A 16,621-nucleotide genomic window follows, 5' to 3' on the forward strand; every position below is an offset into this window, starting at 1 on the left:
GACTGGTGGGACCGCATTGTGTTGCAGGTGTGGGACGATTCCCAGTGGCTGCGAAACTTTCGCATGCGTAAGGGCACTTTCATGGAACTTTGTGACTTGCTTGCCCCTGCCCTGAAACGCCATAATACCAAGATGAGAGCAGCCCTCACAGTAGAGAAGCGAGTGGCGATAGCCCTGTGGAAGCTTGCAACGCCAGACAGCTACCGGTCAGTCGGGAATCAATTTGGAGTTGGAAAATCTACTGTGGGGGCTGCTGTGATGCAAGTAGCCAAAGCAATCACTAAGCTGCTGCTACGAAAGGTTGTGATTCTGGGAAACGTGGATGGCTTTGCTGCCCTGGGATTCCCTAACTGTGGGGGGGCGATGGATGGAACCCATATCCCTATCTTGGCACCGGAGCGCCAGGGCACCCAGTACGTAAACCGGAAGGGGTACTTTTCAATGGTGCTGTAAGCACTGGTGGATCACAAGGGACGTTTCACAAATATCCACGTGGGATGGCCAGGGAGAGTTCATGACGCTCGCGTATTCAGAAGCACTACTCTGTTTAAACGGCTGCAGCAAGGGAATTACTTCCCAGACCAGAAAATAACAGTTGGGGATGTTGAAATGCCTGTCGTTATCCTGGGGGACCCAGCCTACCCCTTGATGCCATGGCTCATGAAGCCATACACAGGCAGCCTGGACAGTGGTCAGGATCTGTTCAATTACAGGCTGAGCAAGTGCAGAATGGTGGTGGAATGTGCATTTGGCCATTTAAAGGCACGCTGGCGCACATTACTGACTTGCTCAGACCTCAGCCAAACCAATGTCCCCTATGTTATTGCTGCTTGCTGTATTCTCCACAATCTCTGAGAGTAAGGGGGAGACCTTTTATGGCAGGGTGGGAGGCTGAGGCAAATCACCTGGCCGCTGATTACGCGCAGCCAGACACCAGGGAGATTAGAAGAGCACACCAGGAAGCGGTGCGCATCAGAGAAGCTTTGAAAACGAGCTTCATCAATGGCCAGGGTACAGTGTGACTGCTGTGTTTGTTGATGAACACCCACCCCGCCTTGACTGACTCATTCCCTGTAAGCAACTCACCCTCCCCCTTCGAGTACAGCTTACTTATGCAAATAAAGTCACTCTCATTTAAAAATCATGAATTCTTTATTAATTCATTATAAAAAGAGGGAGAGAAGTAAGGGTGTGGTTTGGGAGGAGGATAGGAGGGATGGAGAAGGCCATTTAAAAAAAACTTCACAGTAACGACAGCCTTCTGGTTGGGCTGTCCACAGGGGTGGAGTGGGCAGGTGCACGGAGCCTCCCCCCACGCGTTCTTACACGTCTGGGTGAGGAGGATGTGGAACATGGTGAGGGTTGAGGGTGGTTATACAGGGGCTGCAGCGGCACTCTGTGATCCTGCTGCCATTCCTGAAGCTCCACCAGATGCCGGAGCATGTCAGTTTGATCACGCAGCAGCCCCAGAGTTGCATCCCGCCACCGCTGATTTTCCTGCCGGTCTTCCTACCGCCACCTCTCATCTCGGGTGTCCCTCCTGTCCTCATGTTCACTGGCATCTTTCCTGTAATTTGATACCTCGTCCTTCCACTCATTCAGATGAGCTCTTTTATTGCGTGTAACTTCCATAATATCCGAGAACATTTCATCTCGCGTCTTCTTTTTCCTCCGCCTTATCTGTGCTAGCCTTTAGGATGGAGGAGGGATGCTTGAAAAATTTGCAGCTGCATGAGGGAGAGAAATATTTAAAGATACATTTTACAGAACAATGGTTATACTCTTTCACAGTGAACAGCACTATTCACCTTACATAGCACATGTGATTTTCCCTACAAGGTCGCATTTTTCATCTTAATACTGAGTGCCTGCAGCTCTGGAGTTACAGATCTCACAGACACAGGTCCAGGCATCAGAATTCAGCTTGCATGCGGCCATGGTAAGCCACTGTCTTTCAGCTTCTGTAGTGATTTACCCCTCCCCCCAACGCATGGCTAATACCACGCTAGCTCCCTGCTAATCAACACCCTTCCCACCCACCTCCCACCCACTGCGTGGCTGGTAGCTTGGGGAAGATCCCCGCTGACCAAACACAAAGATCATCGGCATTTCACTCCTCCCCTCCCCCCGCTTGGCTACGTGCAGGAAAGGATTTTTTTTAAGCTGCTGCAGTCCACGAACCCAGTAGGAGAATGGCCATCCCCCTTACTTAAATTCCTGATTTTTAACCAGGTTATCCTGAACGATATCACTTTGCTGGCATTCAAGAAGCATCTGTTCTTTATCTCGCTGTGTTATCCTCAGCAATCACCGGGACCATACGCTGCTATGCTTTGCCATGCAATGATACCTGATTACTTGCTACATGCATGGCGTGGTAAAGTGTCCTACCACGGTGGGTGGAACAAGGCTGCCTTGCCCAGAAACCTTCTGCAAAAGCTTCTGGAGTACCTACAGGAGCGCTTCATCGAGATGTCCCTGGAGGATTTCCTCTCAATCCCCGGACATGTTAACAAACTTTTCTAAGTAACTATACTGTCTGCGAATGCATCCCAAGTCCTCAGGGTAAATCAATCATTAAAAAACTCTTGCTTAAAAAACAATGTTTGCTATTTGCAAAGGTACACTCACCAGAGGTCCCTTCCATGGCGTCATTGTCTGGGATAGCTGCTTGGGAGGGCTGGGAGGAGGGTAATTCCGTCAGGGTGAGAAAAAGCTCCTGGCTGCTGGGGCTCACGGAGTGCTGTGTGCTCTCTGCTAGGTCTTCCTCCTCTTCTTCATCTTCCCCGTCTGCATAATCCTCAGACATGGCAGAGATTACAACCCCCACCTCGGAATCCACGGTCAGGGGTGGGGTACTTGTGGCGCAGCCCCCTAAAATTGCATGCAGCTCAGCATAGAAGCGGCATGTTTTTCGACCTGCCCCGGACCTTCGGTTTGCTGCTTTGGTTTTCTGGTAGGCTTGTCTGAGCTCCTTAACTTTCACTCTGCACTGCACTGAGTCCCTGCTGTGGCCTTTATCCGTCATAGCCTTAGAAATTCTTTCAAATACTCTTTCATTTCGTCTTTTGGAACGCAGTTCTGTTAGCACTGAATCCTCTCCCCATATAGCGATCAGATCCAGTACCTCCCGTGCAGTCCATGCTGGGGCTCTTTTTCGATTCTCAGGAGACTGCATTGTTACCTGTGCAGATGAGCTGTGCGTGGTCACCTGTGCTGATGAGCTCTCCACGCTGGGGAAGCAGGAAATGAATTTCAAAAGTTCGCAGGGCTTTTCCTGTCTACCTGGCCAGTGCATCAGAGTTCAGAATGCTGGCCAGAGCGGTCACAGTGGTGCACTGTGGGATACTGCCCGGAGGCCAATACCGTCGATTTGCGGCCACACTAACCCTATTCCGATATGTTAATCCCGATATTAGCGCTACTCCTCTCGTCGGGGAGGAGTACAGAAACCGATTTAAAGAGCCATTAAAATCGATATAAGGTGCCTCCTAGTGTGGATGGGTGTGGCGTTAAATCAGTTTTACGCTCCTAAAACCGGTTTAAACGCCTAGTGTAGACCAGGCTTAAGAAAGCGCAGTGTTTACACTGACACTGTGTTGCTCTAACTTTGTTGCAAAAAAGCTCTATGCCTCTCATTGAGGTGGTTTTATTTTGTTGGCATAGCAGGAGTTAAATAGGTGTGAGGAGCATTGCAGTGTGTACACCTCCATTGTTTGGTGATGAAAGCTGACTTTTGTCGACAAAAGTGTGTAGTGTAGACAAGACCACAGTCTAGTGCTCTAACCCCCTGGGCAGTATCAGGGAGCAGTCTTTAGTCCAAAGCCTGCTGGCTAGGGCAGATAGCAAATATAGTCAGGTGCTCTGGCCCTCTGGGCGGAGCAGAGCAAGGAGCAGCTTTTAGCCCAAACCTCCTGGCTAAGGCAGACTGCTAACAATATAGTCTGGGGCCCACATCCCTCTGGCTGGTGCAAGCAACAGGTAAGGAGCAGACCTTCTTGTCTATGGTGAGTAGGCTGCCATCCCAGGGATGGAGTTGGTGGCGGGGTGACCCAGGCCCATCCTATTCTTCCGGGTCCCAGCCAGGTGGTCCCGCCACTGGGTCAGCAGGGATCCACCCGAAACACAGTGATTCATCTCTCAGCAATATAAACAGACTAATGTCTGGTTCCCCTGGGCTACATCCCACCACCACTCCTTGGCATGGCTCTGTAGTCTGTGGTCCTCAGTCTCGTTGGGGTAAACAGCAGATGGCAGTCCGAGCAACTCCTCACTGCAGTCAGTCTCCTCTGGGGGCAAGATGCTGCACAGCTTGGTCCCTGGGCCAGAATTCCTCAGTGAGGCAGAGATGTCTGACTCTGGCCCAATTGAGCTGGAGGCCCGCCTCTTATATTTTGTGTCCCACCCCTCCATTTCTGGTGTGGGGGGTGAGCAGGCTTGGCTCCACGGGGGGCCAGGGGGTGGTTTCTCCCCATCAGGCTTGGAGTGAGGCTGCTCTGCCTCACTATAGCTACCCATTAGACCACCTGGCCCTCAGAGGACTTTATTATACCTCCCCTTCCCTGCAGCCTTCTGCTCCTCCCTGGCCTGGACTATCCTGTCCTGTAAACACAAATAGCCTTAAAGGACAAATGAGACAGCAACATTACTGTTCTGGAGGCTAATATTTTTTAAATGAAACTTGAATTGATGCAATTTTGATCCTGGATACTAGACTCAGGTAGGTTTGTCTACTAAGCCCATGCACTGTCTCTTTGTAGCATACAAATGGAAAGGAGAAAGTGGTAAAAAAGCTAGATATTTTGTGACTTTGGTGAATGCCTCTATTTTTATGATGCACAATTCATTAATTCCTTCATTTGATTTACTTCAAAGTACAGGACTGAAAAAAATTCTCCCTCATCTCTAGATCTCACCTACCAATTTCAAGGCCAATGGAACTTTATTGTGGATTTTAGGGAGATGTTGGGAAGTAGAAGGAAAGGGTGCAGAACAACTGAGTTTATAATGGAATCTGAATTGAAATCATAAGGTATAAAGCTACTATCACCAAGCCATGATTCTGTATACCTCAATAAAACTTCTTTTAAAAAATCTCCAATTTCCATTAATGTATTATTTAAGCAACTTCTGTGTGTAACCCTTCTGCCAGGCAAAGCCAGCAGCAACCAGGGCCGGGTTTAATATCTAGGGGTTCCATCGATACAACCCAGAACCGTCTCAAGCCCCCACCCAGTAACCTGGAAAATTACACACCACCTCTGGGTGCCTCTGAGAGGCAATACTTCCCCACTTGAAAGCACAGACTCTGAGTAAAAGGAGGGAAGTAACTCAGTGTTAATTTGGGAAAACACCACAAACAGGATTCATAAACACAAACCAGGAGCAAACGACCCACCCCGAGGTAAGTTGTGCAGTGTCCTTTTCCCCTCAGGTTCTTAAGTGCATCAGTCCAAAAGTCCCTTTAACATACTCGTCCCTTCTCTGCACCCCACTCACAGGCCTGGTCTACACTACGCGTTTAAACCGGTTTTAGGAGCATTAAACCGATTTAACGCCAAACCCGTCCACACTAAGAGGCCCTTTATATCGGTATAAAGGGCTCTTTAAACCGGTTTCTGTACTCCTCCCTAACGAAAGGAGTAGCGCTAATAGCGGTATTACCATATCGGATTAGGGTTAGTGTGGCCGCAAATCGACGGTATTGGCCTCCAAGCGGTATCCCACAGTGCACCACTGACCGCTCTGGACAGCAATCTGAACTCGGATGCAGTGGCCAGGTAGACAGGAAAAGCCCCGCGAACTTTTGAATATTTCCTGTTTGCCTAGCGTGGAGCTCAGATCAGCACGGGTGGCAATGCAGTTAAAAATCAAAATAAAGAAAGAGCTTCCGCATGGACCATGCGGATGTGATCGCTGTAAGGGCAGGCAAATCTGTTCTATCAGCGCTCCGTTACAGAAGATGAAATTCAAAATCATTTTAAAAAAATCTCCAGACAGATGCCATAGCAGGGACTCAGCGCACTGCTGCGTGACAAGCGTAACGGAAAGCCAAAGAATCAAATGGATGCTCATGGACTGGAGGACTCAAGCTATCCCACAGTTCCTGCAGTCTCCGAAAGTATTTGCATTCTTGGCTGAGCTCCAAATGCTTCTAGGGTCAAACACAGTGTCAGCGGTGGGTCAGGGCATAGCTCGGCAATTTACGCACCCCCCCACCCCCAGAAGTGAAAGGGAAAACAATCCTCTCTTGACTCTTTTACATGTCACCCTATCTTTACTGAATGCTGCAGATAGACACGATGCTGCAGCACTCAACGCCAATATCCTTGCTCCCCCGCCCCGCTATGGGTGGCTGATGGTGCAATATGGCTGATATCCATCGTCATCATCAGCCTATTGGCATATGGGGCAGTGCAAAAGGACTGGTAACCATGCGTACTAGCATCAGTGAGGTCAATGAAGGGCACCTGGTCCTAATTTTTCCTGGTAGATGGTACAGTATGGCTGATAACCATCGTCATCATAGCAACAGGGGGCTGAGCTCCATCAGCCCCCACCCTTCATGTGTAAAGAAAAGATTCAATTGCCCCTGGACTAGCAGAGGGATGCTGGGCTCCTCTCCTCCACACTCCTTACTGTCCTGTCTGGACTTTCATAGCAGCTGGAGGCTGCCTTCCACTCATTTCTCACTAACAAGTCACTGTGTCTTCTTCCTGCATTCTTTATTACTTCATCACACAAGTGGGGGACAATGCTACGGTAGCCCAGGAAGGCTGGGGGAAGAATGGAATCAACAGGTAGGGTTGTTGCAGGAGCACCCCCTGTGAATAGCATACAGCTCATTATTTCTGCTGGATCTGACACAGAGCAGCTGTGCTCTCTGGTTCTATGATACAGTGGTTCTCTAATACACTTGTCCAAATTCTAGACAGGACTGATTCTATTTTTAGATACCAAAAAGGAGGGATTGACTCTGGGAGTCATTCCCAATTTTGGCTTTTGCGCCCCTGGCTAAGAGCAGCCAGGGGCACTTATGACAGCAGCAAATGGTGCAAAACGACTGGTAACCATGCTCATCTTTTTACCAATTTATGGATTGGTAGATGGTACAGTATGGCTGATAACCATCTCTGCTGTCATGCAAAAGCAAAAGCATGCTGCTGTGTAGCGCTGCTGAATCGCCTCTGTCAGCGGCATCTAGTACACATACGGTGACAGTGACAAAAGGCAAAACAGGCTCCAGGATTGCCATGCTATGGCATCTGCCAGGGCAATCCAGGGAAAAAAGGCGCGAAATGCTTGTCTGCCGTTGCTTTCCCAGAGGAAGGAGTGACTGACGACATTTACCCAGAACCACCCGCGACAATGATTTTTGCCCCATCAGGCACTGGGATCTCAACCCGGAAATTCCAAGGGGCGGGGGAGGCTGCGGGAACTATGGGATAGCTACGGAATAGCTACTCACAGTGCAACGCTCCAGAAATCGACGCTAGCCTCGGACCGTGGACTCACATCACCGATTTAATGTGTTTAGTGTGGCCGCGCGCACTCGATTTTATACAATCTGTTTTACAAAACCGGTTTATGCAAATTCGGAATAGTCCCGTAGTGTAGACGTAGCTACAGTCACTGTCCTTGGTCAGTGCAGACCTAGAGTTCAGAGGTGCATCTTCAGAGTTCACCTCTTACCCTGGGTGGAGGCAAGGAGGCACCTTACTTGCTCCCCGGCCCCTCACTGACTGCTCACTCTGCCAGCTGACTGTCAATCACCTTCTGCTGCCACCTGCCTCTCTGCTGTGACCTCTGCACATCAGTCTCTTTGTGATTTTCAGGTCTTTGCAGATTGGACAGAAATACTGCCCCATCTCAAGTGATTTCAGCTCTGTGATTGTCCTGCTCTGGGCAGGACACAGTCTTCCACACAACCTATTTTTAGCTCTGATGGGGCATTTAAAATAACAAAGAGGTTCCTAATGAAGCCCATTTAGCGCTCTTTAAACAGTGGGGAAGATAGGTTAAACCAATCCAGGGAGGACCCTTGGTGAGAGTGTACGGCCTCCTAGCTAGAACACCTGTCCCATCCCTTTTACTGTCACAGGGCTCTGGCATTTGATCCCCTGGCTTAATGAGGTCCTTTCAGCTGAAGGTGACCCCCCTCATTTGGAACAGGTTGAGCACAGTCTAATTACAACATTTTGGTAACAGCATTTCACTACTTCTGCATTCAGTACTAAAGTGATTTGTACCCAACACCAGCCAAAATTGATTACTTTGATGCTGCTCTATGTGCTGAATATCTAAGCAGAGCAGGAGCAAACTGCATTTACATAACCACATCCAAACTATCTCCCCCTTCTAGCTAGCAGTCAGGGAAGCATTCATTCAGACCCTATTTACATCCTCCCCACAACCGAGAATTTGTCGTCCCAGCAAATCGCAATCCATATTATACCAGCTACATGAGTTCTCCTCAAAGGGTCTGAGGAAACCCACTATGGCTGCCACAAGCCTGTGAGCTAAGTATGTCACTTCCTCACTAACCACTCTAGGTGCATCATCAGTTAGCCTGTTTACTGGCCTTATAACCCTGTCATACCTATTGAGAGTGGGCATGGCAGGGGCAGTGGGGACTTCTTCTGGGGCTAGGGGTGGTGAAGGTTCCCTTGAGAGTACCCCCTCTACTGGCACAGGCCCCTGCATCTCTTGCTTTGGTACTGAGATGTCCAGGGCACCAGGGACACTTTCCACTTGTATATCCCCTCTGTCCAACAACCTAGATGTGTCATCATAGGCCTGTTTTTCTTCCAGGAGGTTTGGGAATATTGGTGGGACAAGCTCATTATCCCAGGCTGGTCTCATTGTTGACTGGGGTTTGCCAGCAACAGGCCTAAACACTTCAGCAATTGGGTTTAGAGCTGAAGACATGAAGCTCTCTTCAGGCTCAGCTGATGGAGTCTGGAATCTGGTGTCCATTCTAGGATACTCCACGATAGTGTCCTCCTCTTCAGACTCGCTTTCAGATGTGCTAAATAAGGGTGGATTAGCCCCACTGGGCCCACTGTGCATGCTGGGTGGTGGATTTGATCCAGCACCAGCCACAATTGATTACTTTGACACCACTCTATGTGCTGAATATCTAAGCAGAGCAGGAGCAAACTGTATTTACATAAACACACCCAAAGTCCCCCCCCCCAGTTAGCTGTCAAGGAAGCATTCATTCAGACCCTACTTGAATGGGCATGAACCTAGAATATGCGCATGGTTTCAACACCTGAAATAAATGTCTTCACATCCAGGAACAAAAACTCATATAGCTCTGTGGACAGAGATGACCAACCTACTCACTCTTTTGACACATACTTCACTCTGTTAAATAGTCTCGGTCCTATTTATGAACTACATTCTGACACTAGAAAGATTTTGTACTTGAATAATGGACATCATATTAATTTTCAGTGAAAGAGAATGCAAGTCAGTTTTCCATTTATCCTGAATGGAAAATGAGATATTCAGTTCACATTTTAAAGGTAATCTATTTTTGAAAGAGCTTTATTGTTAGCAGTGCTATGGAAAGAATTTCACACCATTATATAAAGAGCTGATCAACTCAAGCAACCATAAAACTTTTCCTTCAGTGCGGTAGTAAATGAACTAATCTTTATCCTATTGCTTTCCTTTATCTTTCTTAATCTCCTCTTCTCAAAAATCTTCACCACCCCTCTCTCTCTTCTATTTTTCCCCTCATTTTCTATCTCCCATCTTTCTCCTCTGGTTGTTCATTTACTTCTGTGCTTCTGTCTTTTTATAATACTTCAAAATCTCCTTTTCATCTGCTAAGTATTCTTATTTCCCTAAATTTCTAAGAAAGTGGGAAAGAAATTCTGTTGCAGAATTTATATAGGCTATGCTGTAATCTATAGTCATCCTGCTGTACTGATGCTGTTGGAAAGATATTTTTGGATTTAGTTTCACTTGAAATTGGATTAATATTAGTAAATGCAACAGTAAGTCAGCCTCTCAGCAGAAGGCTATAAAGAGTACCACAGAGGATTCAGATTAGAAACACTACTTTCATTTGTTCAGCCAGAAACAACAAACTTCCCTCTTCTAATACCATGCTGAAGTTTAATGCAGCTATGCTATGTGATTTGTTTACAGAAACTATATTCTTAGACTGAAAATATCCGGTGCAATATGTTACATTAAAATGTCTTGGTTTCTCCACTCCCAGTTCCAGATCCCAGACACCAGGTTATCTCCCACACTACTCTGAGTCATCAGAGCCTTTGTTCTGGCCAGGTCTTACATTTCTAATCAGATTGTATTATTCTTTTTCTTGTGCTGCACCAAAGAGAATGCATGAGCATCCCTCCAGCAGGAACATCGCTAGTCCTCTTACATGCAGCTGCACACCACAGCAATATCTTGCAGCTGGCAAGGCTGCATAAGGCATTCCAGGAATCATACCAGTGGTCCTTAATCTCTTTGGAAGCTCTGTTTGGTGGTGATGCAAGCTTCATCTTCATGGGTGGTGGGTATAATAGGCCAGGGGCTAAGCCTTCTCTGGTGCAGCTGCCGCCGACCCGCCGCCAGATACCTGCCCCTGCCCCTTCCCTGAAGCCCCCACCATCTGCTGTTGTCCACTGCGGCTAGCTGCGTCCCTCCTCCTCGGGGGCAGGGGAGTGAGGAGGGAACGTGGCGAACCAGTGGTGGGCGGGAGGGTCCAGTGGGGGAGTGAGGCCTGGAGGCTTGCTTGGCCATGTGCTGGGGTTGGCCAGGTGCGGGGGGAGGGTGGCTGGGCACACCTGACCGGTGGCTCGGCCCAGCCCAGTGTGGCTGTAGCCAGTGGCTTGGTCTGGCACTTGGGGGCAGGGAGTGGCGGCTTGGCCTGGCCTTATTGGAAATGTCTGGGAGGTGGCTCGGCTTGGCATGGCCATTATCTTGGCCAAGCTCATCCCATCCAGGGGGCGGCTCGGCCTGTCTGGGGTGTGGCTTAGACTGGTGTGGCTGACTGGGGGGGGCAGCGGCTTGGCCCTGCATGGCTGGATGACTAGTACTCTGGAGGGGGGCGCCCTCAGGGATCCTCCTGTTATGGCGGGGTAGGGTCTGGGCTCCAGCGTGGGAGGGCAGTGGCTCAGGTGGAATGAGCGCAGCCAGTGGGCTAACCTCCCCAAAGCGGGGGTTCACCCATTGCCCATTTTCATCTTCCCTTTGTATCTGAGGCCTAGGCTACACTTGAAAGTTTTCCTGCTATACCTATGCTGGAAAAACCTCCCTGTGTAGATGCAAAGTGCATTTGCCAGGATAGTTTATTCTGGTTCCTCAAGGGAAATAAACTCTATTGGCAAAAGCACTTTGATGCTGGTATAACTCTACACTAGGGCATTTGCCAGCATCGAAATGTTACAAGCAAGCAATCACACCCCTAATAGATACTGGCAAAAGTTTCCAGGGTAGTCCTCTCTTGAGAAAAATCATTGCCATACTGATCTGCAGTTCCTATAAGACCAGAAAGCCAAACAAGGGCAGGACTCCAACCTGTTGCTGGGTGTGAGCATGGAATTGGATCACGTGCTTCCTCTCCTCTGCATCTCTAATGCCAGGGCAGTGGGTGGGGCTAGCAAGAAATCTGGTGGTGAATTTTGTTGGCAGGGCAGTTGTGCAGATTAAAACAAACAACCTGGCAGGACACACATCCTGACATCCTCTTCTGTTAATTAGCCACGGTTATAGCAACAATTCAAAGGAGCAGGACAGACTCATTTACTCTTTCAGGGGCGAGGTTAAAAAGATGCTTTGAAAATGCATTGTAGAATGTAGTGTTCTGCCTGTTGCATGGTTAAATCGAATGATGCATATTCATAGCATTCCTTCATACTCCCCATATTTGCAGCCCTGTTCATTGTGCTCCTTTGAAAGCATCAGCAGCAGCACAGCTCAACTGATTCCTGTCATTCTCTCTATTTTCCTGTAATTTTTAAAAGTTATAAATATTCCCATTTTAGGCCAGGTGAATCAACTGTAGCTGATACTCCTGGCTAGTCAGATGTTTCCTTCTGACCAGTAGGATGTTCTCACTCTCTGGCACAATGCTTTTCTATATGTACTTCTTTCTGTCTCTACCTCTCCCCACTCTTTTTTTTAAAAAAAAAAACCCTCTCCCTTCTCCCTCCTTTCTGGTTTTTTTCAGTTTTCTCCCCACTCTACTCCCCCTGCTTCCCCAGTCAATATCTCTTTCCCCCACTTCAACTGTGCCCTGTTGTTACTCTAAGTTCTCTTACTACAATGCACCTTCTTTTACTTTTCCCTGCCCTCCTTCTTCCCTCTGTTTCTGTTCCCATCACATTCTCTGTCCCTTTGATCCTTGTTGACTTTCCTAGTCAGTCACTTTTTCCTCTTGTTCTCCATAATCTTCCAGCAAACACTTTTACTGTCCCTTTCTGGGTCCCTCCTGTTCTCCATACTTCCTTGCCTTCCCCACCACAGAAGGTTCACTCATTTTTCCTATCTCAACTGCTCCTTTTGCTCTCTCCTACACTGTTTTTCCTTACTCTTTACATCTGTTCTGTTCTCCTTTTTTCACCATTCTCATCCCTTGCTCCTCATTCTCAATCTTTTCCATTAACTGTGCTGTGGCTATCCTTTGGTATTGATAGCAGTAAGAATGTTACATGAGGTGTTTCCCTAGTTCCTTCTCCCAATTGGATTGTTTTATACCCACTTGCTACATCTCTTCTTAGACTGTAAGCTCTTCAGGGACTGTCTCTAACTTGTGTTTGTACAGCACTTAGCACAATGGGAACCCAATCCTGTGCAGGTCCTCTAAGGCTCTTTCTTAATATAAATAATGTACAGCGTTGTTACTTTGAGCAGTCACCAGCTAGTACCATAAATATGAAGCTAATGCAATGCAGAGATACAGACCATCTTTTTGTTTTGTGCCTAGCACTGTACAATAGGGTCCTGGTCTACGACTAGGGCTCCTAGTGACCACACTAACACAAATATAATTATTTATATGCTCTGCTTTACCACTGTATTATGAGGGTAGGACTCCTTTGTCCCAACTCTGCACATACCAGGAAAGGATCCTCAGAACAAGTAATTAAATGGGAAAAGAGCTGTATATAAAACTTTTATAATGGAACATGTTGGTATATCTGGGCTGAGTTTCAAGTTACTCTGCATCATGCTTTGGGCAAGTTTCAGGTGCTCGTGAGAGATTTATAGACTTGAAGTTTTCATGATTTTGATGAGTTTGGCAGAGCCCTTTGGAATGGAAAATACTCTTTTTGCACAGCTGAATTTGTGGTCTTTTAAGACCACAACTGAAAGAAGTTAATGTTCAATAGATTATAGGTCTGTTTGTACTAGCTAAAAATATCACACCCTGTTAGACTCTATCTTGATTCCTGCAAGTGTCAGCACCTTCTCTTACCACCCTAGGTTAACATTCCCAGTGATTCACAAGTGCCTGAATAATCATTGAAAAGTGATTATTGGAAAATTGGTTCACTGACTAAAGATCACCAAGCCCTTGCATCTCAAGGAACCAAACCAAAGAAGTGGGTCTTAAAATATAAGCTCTTTGGGTCAGGAGCTTTCTCATGTGTCTTGTATACTGCTCAGCACATTGGTGGCACTTATATCATAAATAGTAAAGCTTGAGGACAATTAGCATTCAGTGTTATGTTTTTACAACCCCCCCACAAAATTACTACCATCCATATTAATTGATGTACTAATAGCCTGAGACTCCATAACACCATGTAAGCCTTGGACTCAAATTTTTAAAGTGAACTACATGCCTAAAATAAGTGCATTGGTGACCAGCCTCACCATTTAGGGATAATTTAATGATACCTGATGTGCAGCTTGTAGTATCTTGCTCACTCGGGCTAATAGAAAGTTTATTTTTTAAAAAGCATTCAAGATCATTCTGTATGATAAAAATATGACAGCGAGCTGAGCCATAATACACTGATTCAGTAGCCTGGCAGGGTGCCAAGATAGCTGTGATATTGTGGCAGGCTATATGCTGTTGTCACAGAAGAGTGGAAAATGGCTGGCAAAACTTCAGTGGAGCTGGAATGAGAACAGTAAAAGCTAGTTTAAAATTAGTTATGTAATTAATCTTTTTGTTGTTTGGGCATTCAGCGCCTATGTTTAGCTCATCTACACAAGAATGTATTTGTCATTCTTTTTTTAAAATGGCCAAACTGATAATTTAAAAGCAAATTGAAAATAATCCCCAGGATTGGAGCTTGCATACCAATTTGCTTCTAAGAGCAGATAGGAGTTGCTGACTATACACTAACAGCACAAACAGGTAGTTGACTCAATTGCTATAACTAATTAGCTATGTTATTAGCTACGTTTTGGAATTAAAAGAATTGATTTTCTACTCATACTGGTGGAATCAAGAGTAACTGTGCTGAAGTAAATGTTGCTGGAGAATCCGGTCCATCATCTTTGAAAGGAGCTTTTTTTTGTGGGGAGGAGGAAAGGGCTTAAAAGCCTGCTGATTTTCTAAAGCTATTTATGCTTGATTTCCTAGAAGAGAAATTAAATGGTTCAGATTTGCAAGCACAATTGCACACACAGCAATGAGAGAAGATACGCATTAACAGACTAATAAAACAGAATGCTGGGCAAATCTGATTTGATAGCTGAATATTTGTGTAACTAATCTTCTCCTTCTGCTTAGTTTTCTGGTGGAAAATTGACCCAGATCCTCAAAAGGTACTTAGGCTCCTAACTTCCATGAGGAACTTCCTTTGAGGATCTGGGCCATCGTTTCTAGTCTCATAATCCAGTTCTTATAAATTATCAACACCAAATAATGTTACATGGATATACAAAACCCACCAGCAAATCTAATACAATGGGAGCAAACAAAAGAGATCCTACAGTGTGTGGAAAAAGAATGTAGAGCTGATTCATAGTTTTAGTCTCTTGTTTTGGTCCCAAGTTGTGACAAGGGCTGGTCCTACAGATCTAAATATCATCAACTTCTTACATACCCATTTATTTACATAAACAGTGCAAAGGGATTCAGAGATTGGTGGCCTCATCTATTCCTATGAATTTGCAAGAGAGAGATTTTTAAGACCAGAAGGGACCATTAGATCATCTAGTCTGACCTTCTATCTATGACAGACCATTAAATTTCAGCCAGTTACCTTTGTAATGAGCCCAATTTGTCTGACAAAAGTTTATCTTCCAGAAAGGCATCCAGTCTTGATTTGGAGACAAGAAGATATGGGGGAAAAAAATCTACTCATTCGCATGGTAATTTGTTTCAGTGGTTAATCATTTTCACTGTTAAAAATGTGTGCCTTATTTCTAGTTTGAATTTGTTTGGCTTCAGCTTCCAGGCACTGGTTTTTGTTAAGCCTGTCTCCACTAGCTAAGATCCTGTTTGTATCCAGTATTTTCTGCCCATGAAGGTACTTATAGTGCATATTTCTTTTACACAGTAAAGGCAAAGCAGTGGGAAAAGAAACAGTTCTGGACCTAGGTTGTTTCTGAGTTGCTTCACAAGCTATAACAGAAATAGCTCAATAGTAGTCTTGAAGGGTCTGTAAATAAGAGTTTCCCCTCTTACAAACAACGGCTTATTTTTTAAGAGGCGACTATCCTCAGGCTAGTCTTATCTCTTTAGTTAAAGTGATTGCTGGGTTCAATTTATGACAGCAGATAACTAAGTGCTTACTTTGTGCCAATGCTGGTCAGGGCTGACCCCCAGAACCTGTAAGCTTGGCAGTTCATAGCCCCGGCGCCTCTGGGCTTGGCACGTCAGTTATGAAATTAAAAAAAATACTTAAACTCCAGCACCTCTTTCATTACAAATTAAGCACTGCAGATAACCTCTATGATCAAACATTCATGGTCAGACAAAACACAATTCTTCATGATTACTCTCAGCAATTAATAATGTATACTGGTCACCAGCATCCACTGCTCGAAACAGAGTCAGTTATGGGTTTTATACAAGGGACACTGTCAACTTGAAATCTTGTCAGTTTAGAAAAGAAAAGTAGTTTCAGATAGTGCCCCTGGCCCTCTATCTTCCTCCCAATTTTTTGTTTTACAATCACATTTGTCTGTTTAAAAAAAAAAAAAAAAATTGTTCACTCCACCGCTGGTTTGAAACATCACTTCTTCATGAAATACTCCTCTGATCTAAGGCCACATTATTTTCTTTGATGAAGTCAATGGAGTCACACTGATTTACAATGGCTGAGGATCTGACAGTATTCTTTTTTATATTATGGTAGTACGGTTGTGTATTTGGTTGTCGTGGTAATAGAATCTTGTGTTGCTATGGCAACTAAGTTAGATTATTAGGGGATAGCCCAGCCTGTTTGGCTGGCTGTTGGTTAGTTCGGTGTGTGGCAATAAATGGCTGCTTCTAGGTTTACAGCTCTCTGTGTCTCCAGTGATTTCTTCCTAAAACTGTTGCCCCCAAGGATATAACAAGAACCCAAAAGTGCCAATCAGAATCAGAGCCCCATGGCACTAGGTGCTGTACATAGAAAGATACATTCCCTGCCCCAAGAAGCTTGAGTAGATGGTTTAGTTTCTTTTGATACTCTTCAGTGGGATTGGAGGATAG

Source organism: Mauremys mutica, chromosome 5 (assembly GCF_020497125.1).
Source record: "Mauremys mutica isolate MM-2020 ecotype Southern chromosome 5, ASM2049712v1, whole genome shotgun sequence".
NCBI lineage: Eukaryota > Metazoa > Chordata > Testudines > Geoemydidae > Mauremys > Mauremys mutica.